Raw genomic sequence first — 17,760 nt, forward strand, 5'->3', positions numbered from 1 at the left:
AGGGGTCTCAGCTGCCTCTGAATTTTATCAGTACAAATAAATACCGGAACATATCACACACACACACACACACACACACACACACACACACACACACACATCCCAAGGAGAAATGATTTCACATTAATAGAATTAAGATGGGGAAGAAAAAAAAGCAAAACAGAACATGGGTAAACTTTGACTTAACTGCCTCCCTCTCGTTTTGCCTAAAGAAAAGGCAGAATAGACTATCCAGGCAGATTTAATGCTTAGACTGGTAGGAATGCCAGGCTGGATCCCAAATTTGTATAATGTTCAAAGGGAGAGAGATTTTAAAATCCCAGAAAAAGAGATATTTCCAAATTAATGGCATTGCCCGAATGCCTTGGCTCCCTGCACCCTACCAGGAAGGTTTATTATTTTCTGGTAAAATGTTGCTTAAATGGGGAGTGGTAGTCAGTGATGCGTCAGAGCTGCTCTTGGAAGACATTAAAAAGCTGAATGCACAACAAAGAACAGATGTTCCAGCATGCCTTATTTATGCACCCATCAGCAATCTTCCAATGACCACAGAACCCAGGCTCTCCAGCCCCCCCCTTCTCAATATTATTTTCTGATAAACTCACGCTCATCTCCTTCCAAGCCCCAAACCGCCACCAACCGCCCATTCCAAACTGAAGCGTTGGGTGATTGTGTCCATGTGTGTCCATGTGTGTGAGTGTGGATGTGTTGGTGTGTCTGAGAGTCTGCCTCTAGCCCAAGCAGGATGTATTGAACTGTGGAACAGGTGTGGATGTTGCAATTAGATCACATTTCAGAGAGAGAGAGACACTGAGGGTAATAATGGCGGTGAATTCTTCACCGTCAAAGGCAGCACCATAGCGACCGGCAACAATGAAGAATAATAGGTATTAGTATTAGGGTGATTATTTTTAGTTTCTGGAATCATTTGATTGAACACTGCCATAAGGCACTGGTACCCTGAGCCCAGGGCTTGCCAGCTGTAAAGCAAACTAGTTTTACTGGCACTTATCTGAAATTCTCATCTCACCCACCCTCTTCACACAATTGGAATGAAAGGAGCAATTAGGAAGTGAGAGAAAATGCAGATGAAATGTTATGATGGACCAGGGTCCTGATGGGTTATTAAAACACACTGGCTTTGGCCGTTTTGAAAGGTGGAATGTTCCCCTTTGAACCACAAACCCTAAATCTCTGGTCTGAAAGAGAAAAAACAACCAAGTGTGAGCGTGTGTATATGTATATGGGTGTGTGTTTATTTGTTTGCTTGTGTCTATGTAGAAAGTCCAAAAGGAAACAAAAATCATCCTCTCCTCCATGACAATAATAATAGCAACAAAAAGCTTCACTGTTAGAGTGTAAGACTAACCTAGGATCTTCCTGGGGGGTCTCAGAGAAGACACAGTGTAAAATTACATTAACTCCCCAACATTAACCTAACAATATGAGTTCATTTCGGTTCAATGCAGCCCCTATTGTGTACAAAGCAGTGTATTTGGCACTGGGGATCCAAGGACAAAAATGAAATCAGGAGCTGTCCTTCGCCTCAAGGAGGCTAACAGTGGTGGCGAGGGGGGCGGGGTGAGGAGGGCAGGGGGAACATGTAGCAGGTATACAGAAAGTCAAATTGGCAATTTTTTTCACCAGGATAAATTAGCAGAGTAAGAATTAAAGATGAAAGGAATCTGTAGAAAGAAATTTAGTTGGAGAGGAGGAAATGAAGGATAGTTTATTTTGGAGTGGGGAAGGAGAGGAGGGCAGGCGCGACATGTAGCGGTATACAGAAAGTCAAATTGGTCACTTTTGCACCAGGATAAAGAGTGTACAATGACTAGAAGAAGCATAGGATTAAAGGAACTTGTAGAAAAAAAAATTTAGTTGGAGGACAAAGAAATGAAGGACATTCACTCCAGGGTGGAGGAGAGACATGTAGCAGGTATTCAGAAGGCTAGAACTGGTCATTTTGTTCACCAGGATAAAGAGTATACAATGAGTGGAGTAAGAAACATAGGATTAGGGGCAGCTAGGTGGATAAAGCACCGGCCCTGGAGTCAGGAGGACCTGAGTTCAAATCCGGTCTCAGACACTTAATAATGACCTAGCTGTGTGGCCTTGGGCAAGTCACTTAACCCCATTTGCCTTGCAAAAACCTAAAAAAAAAGAAAAGAGGAAAAAAGAAACATAGGATTAAAGCAACCTGTAGAAAGAAATTTAGTCGGAGGAGGAGGAGATGACTAGGGGGGAGAGGGGGTGGTGAGGAAAGAGAGACTTTGGGATGCCCTAGGGTAGTTCTGAGACTTGGGTTTGGTGAAAAGGCACTCCGTCTGGTTGCTTCCTATTTTAACTAATTTTTCTTGCTAACTATATGCTAAACTCAGTTATTTCCAGGCTACTGAAAGAGAGAATTTTCAGCTCTCCTAGAACAAAGCCCTGGTGACCCTGCCCTAGTTATGGTACACAAATGAATAAGTATGAGACCTGAGACCGTCGGAGAAAGGAAAAAACTGGCAACTGGAAGGATCCAGGAGCTCTTCATTGATGAAGAAATCTGACTTAAAACCGCATACCTGAGAACAATAACCAACCTTTCTTTTGCACATTCACCTCCAGTCATTTGCCAGTAGTTTTTTCCAATTAACTATCCAGAAAGCTATGACATGAGGGGGGAATATTTGAGGCCCCTAATGTGAAAGAATGCATTTTGGGGGAGATAGACCATAGATGAAATGGTTCAGAAATAGATTCTTGGATTCATCTCAAAGTGATGGTTCTGGCAAGTTGATGCTGACTGGTTCAGGAAGAGTCAAGGAGGTCAGATGACAAAAGAAAAGACGACTCCGAAGAGTGAGAAGCAGAAGACATTATAGCATCCATCTTGAAGGCACTTCATGATTCTAGGGGGGGAAAGTAAAGGAGCCACCATTGTTCAAGAGTGGTTGCCTAGGGTCAGGGTGGATCTCCCCATTTCACTGAAAGCACTGTTATAGAAACACCAGATAGCTGAGTGTTTTTTTTGGCGGGGGGGGGGGGGGGGGGGGGGGGGGGGGGGGGGGGGGGGGGGAAGGAATCCTAGCAAAAGGGACTTCTGGTCTGAAGTCAAGCCAAATCAAGTCAACAAACATTTGTTAAGCTTTTCCTAGGTGCCAGACACTCTGGAAAGCACAGAATATTCTGGATTCTTATTTCAGTCAATCGTACCACTTAGATGAAATGCTTCATGAGTGGAATAATATTTTGCTGTCACCTCAACCCATGTGCATTGGTTAATCTCTTGGCAAAAATTCAATTACCTAATATAGAGATGTCCCAGAGATACTGAAGATGTACTTCAAGAATTTCCCAAAAGAAGTTATTAAACTCGGATGCTTAGATTGTTGGGGTGAGAATGAGGAGAGATGCTAAAGAAATGGGGACAAAAAGAGAAGACAGGGTCTTGGGTCCCATTCATGGCCCACCACTGCCTCTGGGACAGGAATCCTTCATCACTGCTAGTGTTCTCAGAAGAAGGTAACTAGATCATTACAAACTAGCATTTTGGGAAGAGATTAATGTATGTATTAGGGCATAGATGATAATGGAAGCCCAACTCTCCTCTTATGCATTTTATTAAAATGTTGTATTGGTAGGGACAGCTAGATGGCACAGTGAAGAGAGCACGCTTGGAGTCAGGAGGACCTGAGCTCAAATCTGGCCTCAGACATTTAATAATTACCTACCTTGGGCAAGTCATTTAACCCCATTGCCTTGCAAAAAACCCAAAAAATAAAAAACAAAAAAATATTGCATTGCTTTCATCAAAGAGGGGATTATGGTCAGAAAACTCAGTTTCCTTGAACCTACAGTCATGTGATTAAGTTCAATTTTTTAAAAAACAGTAAGCTGAAGAATTTGCCATAGTTAGTTAATATTCTAGGTATGAGGGGATACAAAGGGGAAAAAGTGGGTTCTTTGGCCTCCCACCACTCAGTGCAATGTAGATAGAATTCTAGATTGAGTCAGAGAAACTGGATTCAAATCCTGGGCTACTTATTACTTATGTGACTTTAGTGAAATCTTTTAACTTCTCTGAATCTGTTTTCCCATCAGCAAAATAAGGAGGTTGTAATAGATGACCTCTGAAGACCCTTCTAGTTCTCAATCAGTGACCCTAGGTCCGAGGCACCAAACAGTCATAAATCCCAGTCTCAATTTTCTGAGTTGCCTCTAGAATTTGCTCCCCAAGCCTTCACAGGGTCCAGTTACTGAAGATGTAGTTTTACCCTTAAACCTTTTCCCCACCTTTTCATTATTTATTGAGTGGTTAAGTGAAAATCAATAGGGGGAACAAATAGCTAATTAAGACAAATGCAAAAAAGCAGTCTTTGCGCTGTCCTTAGATTTGTTTTATTCCTATTTTAGATAGAAATTATTTGTGGAAGTCAATGACTTCGTTTAGCCTGCTAGTAGTGCTTTGTCCATCTTTATCCCATAACCACAGATCAAAGATGACAAGATGTCAGACTGCTTTTAGCTAAATGAGTACCTAGAACCAGTATGGCTGTTGGAGTGGGTGTCATATCTCTTAAAGGACTATAATCTCCTTGAGGGAAGGAGTTTTTTTTTTTAATTTTTTATATTCATATTACAAGTATATGACATTTATCATGCCTTTAATGTGGAATAAATGTATGATTTTCAAAGAATTGACTCAATGCCACCAAACAGTGGTGTCATGATGATGACAATGGTGAGGATGATGATGTTCTTTATTCTCAAAGAAGACCATGAATGGCATCAGGGAGAGGGTGGGACTGCTAGTAAACTGGGTTTAAGAGAGAGGAGTGATTTGCAAAGGCACAAGTCTCACTTTCTCCTCCAGAATTATTTGGGTCATAGCCATATATGAATCAGGATGACTGGAGATAGCCCTGGATGCAACATAATGACCTTTTGGGGACATATACCACTGTGGAAACTACTAGAAAGTCCTGCATCCTATGACTTCTTCCACTCAGCTGCTATGTGATCTAAAACAAGTTATCTAAACTGCTCTGTGCCTTCTCTTTCAGAAAGATAAATGGCTCTAAGATTCTTTTTTCCAGATCTAACTCCAAGATCCTATGATGGACAGAGGACTACAGAGCCAGGTGTTCTGACTCCAACATTCAGTGTTTGCTTTCTTGGCTGCAAATTAATAAGCCTTTTTGAAGCTCAGGAAAGCAATGAAGGCAAAAAAAGCAACTAATATCTTTCTGAATGTCATTATTTATCATCATAATTCACTGTTTTGACGTTGTTTTTAAGTTTTTCGAGGCACTGTACTCAGAACCAAGTGAAATGAATAATAAAAGTTTAATTGCCACCATTTCACTAATAATAATATCTAGGATTATGAATATATATAAAGATAATTAAGATTATTAGTATATTTGTTGTGGTTCAGACCCCTCCAACACTTCATTATCCCATTATCCCATTTGGGATAGTTTGGAAAATAGACTAGAGTGATTTGTCATTTCATTCTCTATATTAACTAAAGTCATTTCACAGCTCCTAGCTACTCATGGGAACCAGTCCTCAGTGGGTGCCAATTGCATCCTTTCTTAAGTTTAGACTGCCTATCTTTACTGAAATCCTAAAGAGGAAACTTTCCATAGCACCAATAGTTGGTCAGTTGGTCAGCAAACATTTAAATGCTTACTACACATCTGATACTGCGACATAAACACTGGAACCAATAGAAGACCTAGGCTCTCCCAATGAACATTGTATTTTCTTGCTTTAAAAAAATAACAGTCAAAATTGAAATTAAAAAAATTAGGAAAATACATTTCCTTTGGATTTGATAATACTCTCTTCAGTTCAATTCTATTTGGGTTCTTTCAATTTAGCAAATATCTATTAAGTATCTTTGCACAAATCCCTCTGCTAGAATGGGGATGCAAAATCCCTGACTTGAGGGAACTTATATTCTTCCCAATGGGAGTCTAGTAAACAAAAAAATGTTCAAAAATCTCAATGAGGAAAGGGCAGTTTTCAGAGGCCCTTCTGTCCTAACTTATTACCATATCTTTTCTGTCTTGATGTCTCACTTTTGTATTCGTATCTTTAGTTTCTAACTTCTTATTGGTTGATGGATTGTGTAGACCAACTCACTTTTCAAAAAGGATAAAGGCACTTTTTTGGCTAGAGAAAATTATTTATACATTATACATTTCAGTTGAAGTTAAAGTGAAACTTTGGAAAGTAAAAAAAACCTGAGTGACAGGAAACAACTTCTAAATGAGTCAAAATGGGAAATCTGGAATGATGTGCCTGCTTCTTTGTTCTATTGCCCTGAAGACAGGGTGATGACTTGTTTTGTTACATGGAAGCATGGACCCCATTCAGACCTGAATACAGTGACTCCAACAGAACAAACCAGGAATAATATTTAATTAAGAGCTGACCCAGAATCCTTGGGTTTTTGTGGGTCATTTCATCCATAAACAGTCAAATGAAATCAAGAAAATGTGTGGCAAAGGCTGGCTGGTCAAAGGTTATGTAAATAAATGCAAATTTGTTAAGCAAACTTGCACACTGTTTAATAAATTATATCACTGTACTCCGTGGAAGAATGTTGACCACATGGGTCAACTTCAGTGACTGTCATTACTCTAAGCTTTCTCTCCAATCAAAAAATACCATCATAGTTGCTAAGGAACTAATTTTTTTTCTTCTGAAACATATCTGGTAAAAGCAATGAAGGGAAAAATCTTCCATATTAATGGTACAGTAATGGCATTGCAAAAATAAAATGGTGATGACATATGTGCTATGGGAATAATATGTCCTCAGGCTAGCTAAAACAACTTACCTTCTTTAACTTATCAGTGTGCTCTAAAAACATATTTGAAATGAACAATTTAGTTCATCCAGAGACAAAGCAGGAATACATCCTCACGAGTGAGAATGATGATTGTTGATCTCCTGGTTTCTCTCAAAATTCAGTATAGCAACACTATGATGAATTGAGAATGTTGTAGTTTTATAGCTTAGATTACATGGTATCTGTTCTAAGATGTCAAGGATTCTTACAGATTTGAAAAGCAACAAATAAGTTTTTATTCCATACCATACATCCATTCACTTGCTGAAGAGTTGAGTAAATACATTTTATGGATTTCTTCCTTTAAGATTTAGATGGGGGTTGCCCAGACTCATTAATCTGAGAATAGGAGGGAGTTGATGAGTCTCTATAAAATGCTTTGAGATCCCAACATGAAAAGATTTCTATCAATGAACTTCATATCACCATCATCATCATCATCATCATCATCATCATCATCATCAATGCTCACAGCACACACATCTTATGAAAACGTATTCTTCACATAACTGCTATGCCCTCACCATGTCATTTGCAAAATCACCATGTTCTTCTCACAGAAATGTCACTGAAATGTCATTTTTACAATAGCTGCATTATGAATCTGCTATAACTTGAATTGCTTTACAATGAAAATGCAATTTCTTAGCAATTAAAATTATTCCACCCACCCCAGTCAAATAATAGAAAATCGCCTCCCTGCCCAACATTGCCTCTTGTACAATGTGGAATACTGCAAATGGAACAGAACATGGTTTTTCAAGCATAAGGTAAAGTTGATGCTGCAGTCACGCCAATCACTCGCACTTTCTTGGATGTTATCTTTTGATTAATCTGCTCTGAACTGTTATAGAATGCCTCTATTTTGAAAGACAGGGCACTCCCTAAAGGAAATTTGAAAATCAGGTGGGTAATTTGAAAAGAAGATAAAGCTGCTTTGTGTACCCTACTCATCCTCCTACTGAATGGTAAGTTCTTTGAGGGCAGGAGGGAGGGTATTAGGTCTTTTTTACTCTGTATCTCTAGTATGAAACTTTGTGATTTTCACATGGTAACCATTTGATGGGTGTTCTTATCAGTACTCTGTAGATGAAAAGGTGACTAACAACTTAGCTCCACCATTCCTGCCATACTACGTTCACAGTCTTGGAGAAATGTCTTCATTGGTGAATATATGTAATAGAAATAAAGCAATGTGGTATGGTAGTCAAAATATAGCCAAGAAGACATACATACACATGCCTATTATACTTACTAGCTTAGGAGCATGGGTAAATCAATTAACCTCAACAAGGAGCGATATTGCTCTAAGATCACAAATTATACTCAGGGTGTAATCTGTATGAGTGGGGAGGTAGGTCAAGGAATTACAAGACTTTGATATACATGAGACAAATCTCAGACTGGGGTTTTTTTTTTCCATTATGGAAGGAAAATCACTCAAGAAATGTCAACTGTTAGGATGGTCTGCTTTAATTCCAAACCACCATGGTTTCAATTGGCATGCTGGCTTCTTCAATTAATATTAAAGATGAGAATGTGTAGACTTTTATCTATGAAACCATATCATTGCATGTTAGATGTAGGCTACCCCTGAGCCCAACTGATCCAAGGGGGCAGCATAGGCTTGGAGTGAATTATAAAGCCTCATTCCAGTTGGTATTGTCTCTCCAATACAAACATGTGAAGTAAAAGATCCAGGCATTTATCTGGGGAATTCCAGAAGGAAGTTTGTTTTTCATGTAATATTTTCTTGGTGAAATCTATAGCATTATAAATCATGGGACACCATGACCTCGAAAGAATCAAAGTGATGAGTAACCCTGGGGGAAAGAAATAGTCACTGTGATAGATACCATAAATTTCTGCCAGTGATTTAGATGATTGAAGACATCTTCCAAGGAATTCCTATGAAAAGACATGGATAATAATTGTTCTTGATGAAGAACCTGGAAGGGTTTGCAATCTCTATCAAAGATGGGAGTAAGCACACTAAGGAAATCACAGATGCCTTGAGGTTTCAAAATTAAGGAGACAAGTCTTATTTCTGGTTTGAGCGGTCTAGTTACCTCACTTTGCTAAGAGAAGATCTAATTGTGATCAGAGCCATAAATAGCACCTTTTTCTCGCCTAGGGCAACTTTCACAACATTTAAAAACAAGTTTAGTTGGTGGTAGAGACAAAGACCTTGGGACTCAGTGAGGCAGGGTCGGGGATGGGGGTGGAGAAAGACCTCATCTGGTGTGCCATCTGGTATCTTCCTATTTTAACTAATTATTCTCAATAACTAGGTGCTAAGCTCAGTAGCTTCAATGTGCCTTAAGGAGCTGCGAGTGCCCTCTAAATTTGGACACTGTGGGCAGAAACTCCAATTGCTCCACCCAAGTTATGGCTCTCACTGTGCTGGCTCATGAATTCTCAGAAGTGAGTGTGAGATGACCTTAATATTTTTTGATGTCAGGAGGAAAATATGAATTTGGAATGAGACGAGGAAATTTACTTAAGAGAACTTTATTTTTTAAAATGATTAGGATGTTTTGATTTTTATAGAATAACCATAGATCTGCAAAAAGAATTTGACTAGCTGTCTAAGGGGGAAAATCCCCAAATATTTGTGAATTAGAAGGGGAATTAAAATTTAAGATATGTAAAGAAATAAAAATAAATTATTTCAAAATCTAAGTTTATCAATGAACACTTCAACTATCTTAGAGGTAGAAGGGAAGTAAAATGAAGAAAACAAAAAATTATTTGCTCAAAATCATTATTATTATTTTTAAAAATTTCAATAGAGAATACCTGAAAGGTTGAGAAAAATAATGCAGAAGGCAAAAAGCTAAGAGAATTAGGTTGGCTCCCCAAACAAGGGAGGATGCAATAGAAGCAGGGGGCATGGGGGTCAAATTCAAATTACATATAACTTTTTATTTTATGTCACTACAACTATCAGCATCTTTGTTTCCTTTCCCATTGATCAAGTTATACCTTAATATTAACAAAAGGACTCAAAGAAAAAAATGATAGTGCTGTGGGGATTCATCCACAAGAAACCTTAGCAAGTCTTGATTTTCCATAAGGTGATTCAACATGCATGCCAGTTTTTCAACTGTGTTGGAGAAGGACATATTAAAACAGTTTCTTCATCTTCCAGTCTTCTTGCCATCTTCAGAGGAGGTAAACACCATCCAGGCAAATCTAGAAAATACAATATGCGGAGAATTCATTAAGACTGAAAGTACAACCTTATTGTCTCTTTCAAGGACTCAAGAAGGGCAGCTTCAACAAAGGAGATATAAAAGATGATCCCTCCTCTCAGAAGAGGGATGAATACAGCCAAGCCAAAAGACCAATCAAAGACAACCACAAATCACTTCAACCATGGACAGCACTTACTCTCCATTCCAACCTTCAGATGGGATGTTTTCACCCAGCTGACATTTCATATTCAATTGCCACTGTCACAAACTGTGTGAATTACTGGGTCACCCACATCAACTCCAAAAATTGTCTCTATTCAGGAGCAGTTAGGTTTTATGATTTACACCCATTAATGGGAACCAGCAACTTTTCAAGAAGAAAAACGATGGCAAGCAAGGAGGAAATGTATCCTTTTACAGGCAATTTGTTTTTGAAGATGAATTTCAAATTATTCATTCAGTAATTTACTCCATCTTGAAGTGGACTCAAAGAAAGAAGACCTTTAACTTTCAGTCATGCCCAGAGATCTCCATTTAACATCATGAGGTCATGGATTTAGAGCCAGAAGGGACATTAGAGGCCACCAAGTCTAAAGCTGTCATTTGACAGATGAAGAAACCGAGGCCCATAGAGAATGAATGACTTACTCAAGGTCATACAGACAGCAAACAGGAAACCGGTCACCCACTTTACTTGTACAATGCGGGTGGTAGTGCCTCATAATTTCAATAAATCACTACAACTAAGAATATAAAAGGGAGGGGTTAGCCATGCATTAAGCAAAAACTTCCTCCTAAGTACAAAGAATCATTGTGGTGCCAAGCAATAAAACACCACCCAAGAGAAGAAGCACTTGAAAGAACAATGGAGGGAGAAAAGAACAACCCTTGATCTTACCTTCCCTTGTATTTCGACTCTTGTTGCATTTATCACAGTTAATAATAATAGCTCAGAGTTGATATAGCATTGTACATTCATCACCTAATTTAGGCCTCCAATAATCTTGTGAGGTGCATGCATGCTGCTCTTAACCCCCTTTCACTGATGAGGAAACTGAGTCTCAGAGAAGTTAAGTGACTTGTCCAGAGTCTACAGCCTTAAATACCAAAGGAGAGATTCAAATCCAGGTCCTTCTGACTCTAAGGTCACTCGCAATGGCAAACACCAACATGTGGGATTTTCCACAATGGGCCAACAAATAGTAGGTGGGCAGTGACAGACATGAACCACAGTGTCCCAGCTAATCAGCTGTCCACCCCCAACCCCACCTCTCAAAAAAAAAAGTAAACTAGAAAAGGCATCTCTGACCAAGGAAGCAAAAGAGAAAGGGACCACTCAATTGGCAGTAAATTATTCACTCTTTTCCAAAATAAGCTCCATATTGGAGCCCCCGGCATGACTCACTTTCTTCCTCCAAAAGACTCTGAAGTCACTGAATCTCTGTCTTTCTTCATGGTAACTGCAGAGGAAATTATTTTGGATGAAATTAAGTGGGCACAGGTGGTACTATAGCACGTACTAGCTTCCAGCATAACATCTGCTTTGGATTCTTTAATTCTTCTTATTTTTACAACACTGTTTTTTTGTTCTCTCTCTCTCTCTCTCTCTCTCTCTCTCTCTCTCTCTCTCTCTCTCTCTCTCCCTGCCCCCCCACCCCCACATGTCCCCACCCCAACTTTATTTTGTTTGATTTCAAGACCCTTCCAAAGAGAAGGAAGAAAATAAAAAGGAGTCATCCATATTCTTCAGCAATAACTGCAGTCTTTCCCAAAATAGCCACTGTGGCATGACAACATAGAGTTCTACCGATATCTTCATGGCACCAAAGGGTACATGCCTTAGCTAGGTTCTTGCAGCAGAAATGTACGCTTTAAACAATAACAACCCTAGAATGCCACTGCCCAACATCCTGTCCTACATGACTTGCTAAAGACGTCGTTTCTGTCTCCCAGGAAGAAGTTGAAGAAGGCAATAGCAAGACAATCCAGTATCTTTGCTGAGAAAACTCCAAATGAACTCATAAAATGTCAAATACAACTGAACAACAACCATGGCAAAGATCCCAAAGGTCATAAATAGCAAGAGGACATTGTTTTCCAAATGCTAGCTAAAATATATAACAGCAGGCACATGGGTCCATTCCTTTACATACACATAACAAAGATATACGTGCCACCACCTCCCCCTGAAACATGCCTATCAGACCCTCTACACTTACTCATAAATACATAGATGGAAACACATCAAATCAGAGGGGGGTGCTCTTCATCATAGGATCATAGACTATGAAACCTGGAAGGAAACTTGGAGATCATTTGCTCAAAAGGGGCTTCTTAATCTGGACTTCTATGAGCTTGATCTTTAAAAACAAAAATATTTGAATAACTGTATTTGGTATCAGTGGCTTCCTTTGGAATCCTAGACTTGTTAAGGGGTCTAAAAGGTAAAGCATTGGGTCTGGAGGAAGGAAGACCTGAGTTTTAATTCATCCTCAGACAATAGCTGTGCAACCTTGGGCAAATCATTTAACCTCGACCTGTCACAATTTCAACTGTAAAATGAGAATCATAACACCAGTCTCCCAGTATTATTGTGAGGATCAATTGAGATATTGTAAGTGTAGAGTGCAATGCCTGACAACCAATAAGTGTTTATTCTTTTCTCCCTTCTTTTATGCTTTTAAAAACATTATCCTAAGAAGGGGGTCTATAAATTTCATCAGATTATCAGAGAACCAAGATAAAAGAAATCCACTTCTCTCCTTTCATAGGATATTGCAACCCAATAATATAAGCTACCCATATCAGATTTGAAGGGGGGAGAACCTCAAATAGAAACAATTCACAGGAATTGATGAATATCCATGTGTTCAGTCCCTGATGCAAAATAGAATTCCACCATCTCTATCCCTTTTATTTTTAGGGGGGCGGTTGCAAGGCAAATGGGGTTAAGTGGCTTGCCCAAGGCCACACAGCTAGGTAATTATTAAGTGTCTGAGACTGGATTTGAACCCAGGTACTCCTGACTCCAGGGCTGGTGCTTTATCCACTGCACCACCTAGCCACCCCACCTCTATCCCTTTTAGAATGATCTTACTACATAAGATTTGAGCATTCAGAGGCAACTAGAGTGGGTTTATCCTAGATTGGACAGCTCCGTTTGTCTACATATGTATAAAACCTCATAATCCCCTAATATTTGGGGACCTAGCCAAGTCACCTTAGCTGTGTAAGTTGCCTAGGACTCTTATATTCACATAGGATTCAGCTCCTTGCTTCTAGTTGCTCCATGAAGGATGTAAAATGGTGGAGAAGTGGAGAGGATGTATGTTTTCTTTTTTTAATGAATGAAAAAATCACCAAAGTCAATTTGTGTTTATCATTAAACCCTGAAGTTAGATCAATGAGATGTTGTCTATTAGCTGAATTCTGGAATTATTATCATAACTGGTACTACCCAATATCAAAAAAGGGTATACCGAGGTGGTTCAGTGGATAGAGGGCCAGCCCTGGAGTCAGGAGGACCCAAATTCAAATCTGGCCTGAGACATTTACTAGCTGTGTGACCTTGAGAAAGTCACTTAAGCCTGTTTGCCTTAGTTTCCTCATTTGTAAAATAATTTGGAGAAGGAAATAACAAGGCAATTCAGTATCTCTGCCAAAAAAAATACCAAATGGAGTCATGAAATGTCAGACACAGTTGAACAGCATCATCAATAACAAAGGTCCAAGAGGCAATAAGTAGCAAAGCTGGAATTTGAACCCAAATTGCTGATTCCAAATTGCTACTGATGAAAGGAAAGAAAAAATAGAGAATGAATGGGTAGAGATAGGAAATTATGTGGAGATATTTGATCTTAGAACATCTTTCAGGAAAATAGTAGAAATTTTTATACATATCTATATGTAAATATATCTCTATCCAGGTCAACCAGCCCAGACATAAAAGAGCCCCTTACAACAATGGCATCGCTTGTTCTTCGATGACAAATAATGTAATAGAACTTTCTACACATAAATGTGAAATTAAGGGAAAGAAGAGCAGAGCAGTGTACTAAATTTAGAACCCACAAGCTTCTGAGTGGATATAAAACCTAAGGAAATGAATGCTACCACATCTGGGATTGACTAGAAGTCCATTTAATTAAGACATGGAAGCATTCATCTTGTGAGATTTTTGTCTACACTTGGAAATTTGTGGGGATTTAAATTTAGTAACGAACACTAACTTTTGAGATTTTTTTTCCTTTTGTATCCCAGGCTGCTGCCTAGTGCCACCTTCCTTTCTTTCTTGAACAAACAAGAAATAAAAAAAAAACGTTCCATGATAATAAATTTTATCAAAAGAGCCCCAAATTCCCCTCTGTTAAAAAAAAAAGCAAATTACTCTTAAGTTTTGATCAACAGTGACTTAAATGGATAAATGCAGGGGGGAGGGTATGGGGACCCAAATTTGATGAAACCCTAAGGCCATTAAAATTCTGAAGCTTTTCCAAAATGGCAGGTATTACTTCTTAGGATGAGTAGTTCTTGAAGGCTTTGATAGCAAGAGTGCATGACTCGTGAAATTCTACCAACATTGAGTACAGGTGGGAATGACAAGTCTGGTGACCAAGCATGTGAGTTCAAATTTCAGTTCCCATATTTATTGGTTGTGTGACTATGGGCATGTCATTTAATCTTGTCAAATCTCAGAATCTTCATCCATGCAATAGGGGCAATGTTATTTATATCTCTCTCTCATTGGGTTGATGTGAGAAAGACACTTTAAAATCCTATATAAATGTGAGGTATTTTATGATCCTAGAACATTATGTAAATGTGAGTTATAATTTAGACTGACCAGATTGAAATTTATAATTATAGAAAGATGTATGTAGTATTATAAAATATATATTAAACTATACACATACAAAAATTCACACTTACACATATAGTCATAGAATAAAGAGCTGAAAAGGACTTTGGAGATTATGAATTCTTTTTCAAATGAAGAAACTGAGTCTCATGGAAATATTGAGATTTAGAGATCACAAAAGCTGGAATATGCATTAAGATTTCTGGGTCTTCTGCAGTAATCTAATGGAAACTAAAGAGTATAAGAAGGCTCCTTCTTGTTGATGAATTTACCTCCTTGGTTAAATGGACACTGAAAAATATGTCTGGGTCAGGATGGGTTGATGGGACTGATGCTGAGAAGAGAGAGATGGAGGAATAGAGGAATGATGAGATGCTATTAGGCAGGTAACTTTGCTAATGTTTTGGTCACAGATATGTAAGTAGGGATGGGAAAACGTGGGGCTCAGTGAACTGCTATGAATATGAGGCCACCCACACAAGCCATTATTTTGTTCTCTCCATCTGCTTTGTGTATGCCACATAGATCTGTCGGAAACACACACACACACACACACACACACACACACACACACACACACACACACACAAATATTTTATCTCTTCAAATACAGAATGCATGGAAACATTCCTTCCAAGTAGATACAACTCATAGACCCAGTGAAATGAAGAAGTGAGATTATACTATCCCTCCCCAACCCCCTCATATCCCACAATTTCTTCTTCCATGACTTGTATATAATTCAACAAAAGTGAATTATCAAAAAAAGTATCCATTCTCTATTTGGAGAGGCATTCAACTTGATATAGTGAGTAGTATACTAAACTTGGGGTAAGAAAAGCCTGGGTTTGAATCTTTCTCTGGACTGAGGATTCTTAACTTTTTTTGGTGTTATGGACCCTCTTGTCAGTCTAGTGAAACCTAAGGAACTCTGAATAATGATCTCAAATAAATTAAATAAGTTAATATAAATTAAATAGTAACAAATTACTTAATCTATAGATGTGCAGAGGAAATCAGTTATATTAAAAGCATATTCGACGTATTTTTTAAACTGTTTACAGTCCCCAAATCAGAACCCCTTACCTAGACTTTTACCTGCTGTATGATGTAAAGCAAACATTGAATCTAAGACTTATTTTCTTCATCTGTTAAATGGGTATACTAATAGATCTCAGACCAGAATATTTGTTGTGAGGAACAAATGAGATCATATATGTTTATAAATTCTAAAGGGTCATATAGTTATCAGTTGATATTATTATATTATTTGATTTCACTATGCCCTCATAGACCTTGGTCTTCACTACAGCAAGAAAAAAAAGATTTTGAGCCAAAGAGTGTGGGTGGCAGGGCCTAAATGCTCACAGTTTCTTTTTCATCTCCTTTGTTTGCCAACATGTTTTTTTTCCTGCATCTGGCTCCCACCTCCCGCTTGGCTGCTTGTTAATCTATTTCCCTCTCTGCATGACTTTGGGACAGACAACACCCAAGAGTATTGAGAAAGACTGGGGTTAGGCTTTGGAAACACTCGTTTTTATTAATATGGCTATTAACACCTGGAAAATAAGGAACAGAATGATATCGTTTCCCATTGACCCTACCCAAGTGGTGAGTTCTTTCTGACTCACCTCATGTTTTATAATCTTTTACCAGTTTCCTTTATGGTTAACAGCTGACATAAGCCTTCAGGTCAAGTTCTAATGTAATAAAAGGTGTGTCCAATCCACGTAAAACAATATTTCTGATGCTATGCAAAAGACTTTTGACAGGTAATTGTTCATAAAAAGGGGGAAATTTTTAAAAAGAGACCTCTTGGGCAAAGGTCAAAATGACCTTGACAAGTCAAAGACAAAAGAATTTCCAGATTGTTCCCTGCCCCAATTCAGCTTCTATTTGAGTAAGGCCCGCTCCATGGCCAGATTATAGAAGCAGCCATCTGGATAGTTTGACCTTTGATTGCTGACATTTTATGCAGGGGACATAGGCAAAAGTTTTCAAAAACCCTGATTTCATAAAACAAAAATAACGTCACCCACTGACTATGATCATTTACATAAGTTTATATGTTTGGGCTGACAGTAAATACGTTTCTTATGCTGAAGCCTTATCTTTAGTAGGATATAAATGGAAGGAAGTAACCCAGAAGAATGCTGAGCATGCCAGTTAGTGAAGATAAAATTCCTGAAACAAGGACTTCATTTTATTGAGCATTCAGTGTCCTTGAGAAAGGGTTTTAGTCACCTTCTTGGGGGTTGGGGGCAATGAATGAAATAGGGTCAGAGATTATCAAAAACTCTGGAATACTATGATGAATTTTGCTCTGTTCCCCTTTCTCACTGTGCTATTCTTGTATAGTTGAAAAAGTGTTGGACTTTTGGATTCAAAAGATTCAGATTTGAGATATATTTTGACAATTTACTAAGCAATGTAACTTTAGGCAAGTCACTTTACCTTTCTAGATCTCAATTTCCTCACCTTTTAAACAAGACAAATGGAACTAAATGGCCTCTCGGGCTTCATTTCTGGAATGTACCTATCCAGAGCTCCCTATTCTCTAATAATTACTTTCTTTCAAAACATGTCCTACTGGAGATGATTGTGATTTCTCCAACAAAACAAAAGGAATGTTGTTGGGGTTTTTTAGAGGGTGAGATATCCCTAGTATTTAGCATTGTGTCTTGTACATAGTATGGTCTTAATAGATACTTGTTGATTTTAATAGAATTGACTCTCTTTGTGTGAATTAGCTCTTTGTTACACACAAATATATTTGATAAAGTAGAAATGTCTTAAATGGTCATATATTATTTCTCAGGCTCTAGGTAAAAAGGACAAACTCGGCAGCTAGGTGGCAC

This window comes from Macrotis lagotis, chromosome 7 (genome assembly GCF_037893015.1).
Source record: "Macrotis lagotis isolate mMagLag1 chromosome 7, bilby.v1.9.chrom.fasta, whole genome shotgun sequence".
In the NCBI taxonomy this organism is placed as follows: domain Eukaryota; kingdom Metazoa; phylum Chordata; class Mammalia; order Peramelemorphia; family Peramelidae; genus Macrotis; species Macrotis lagotis.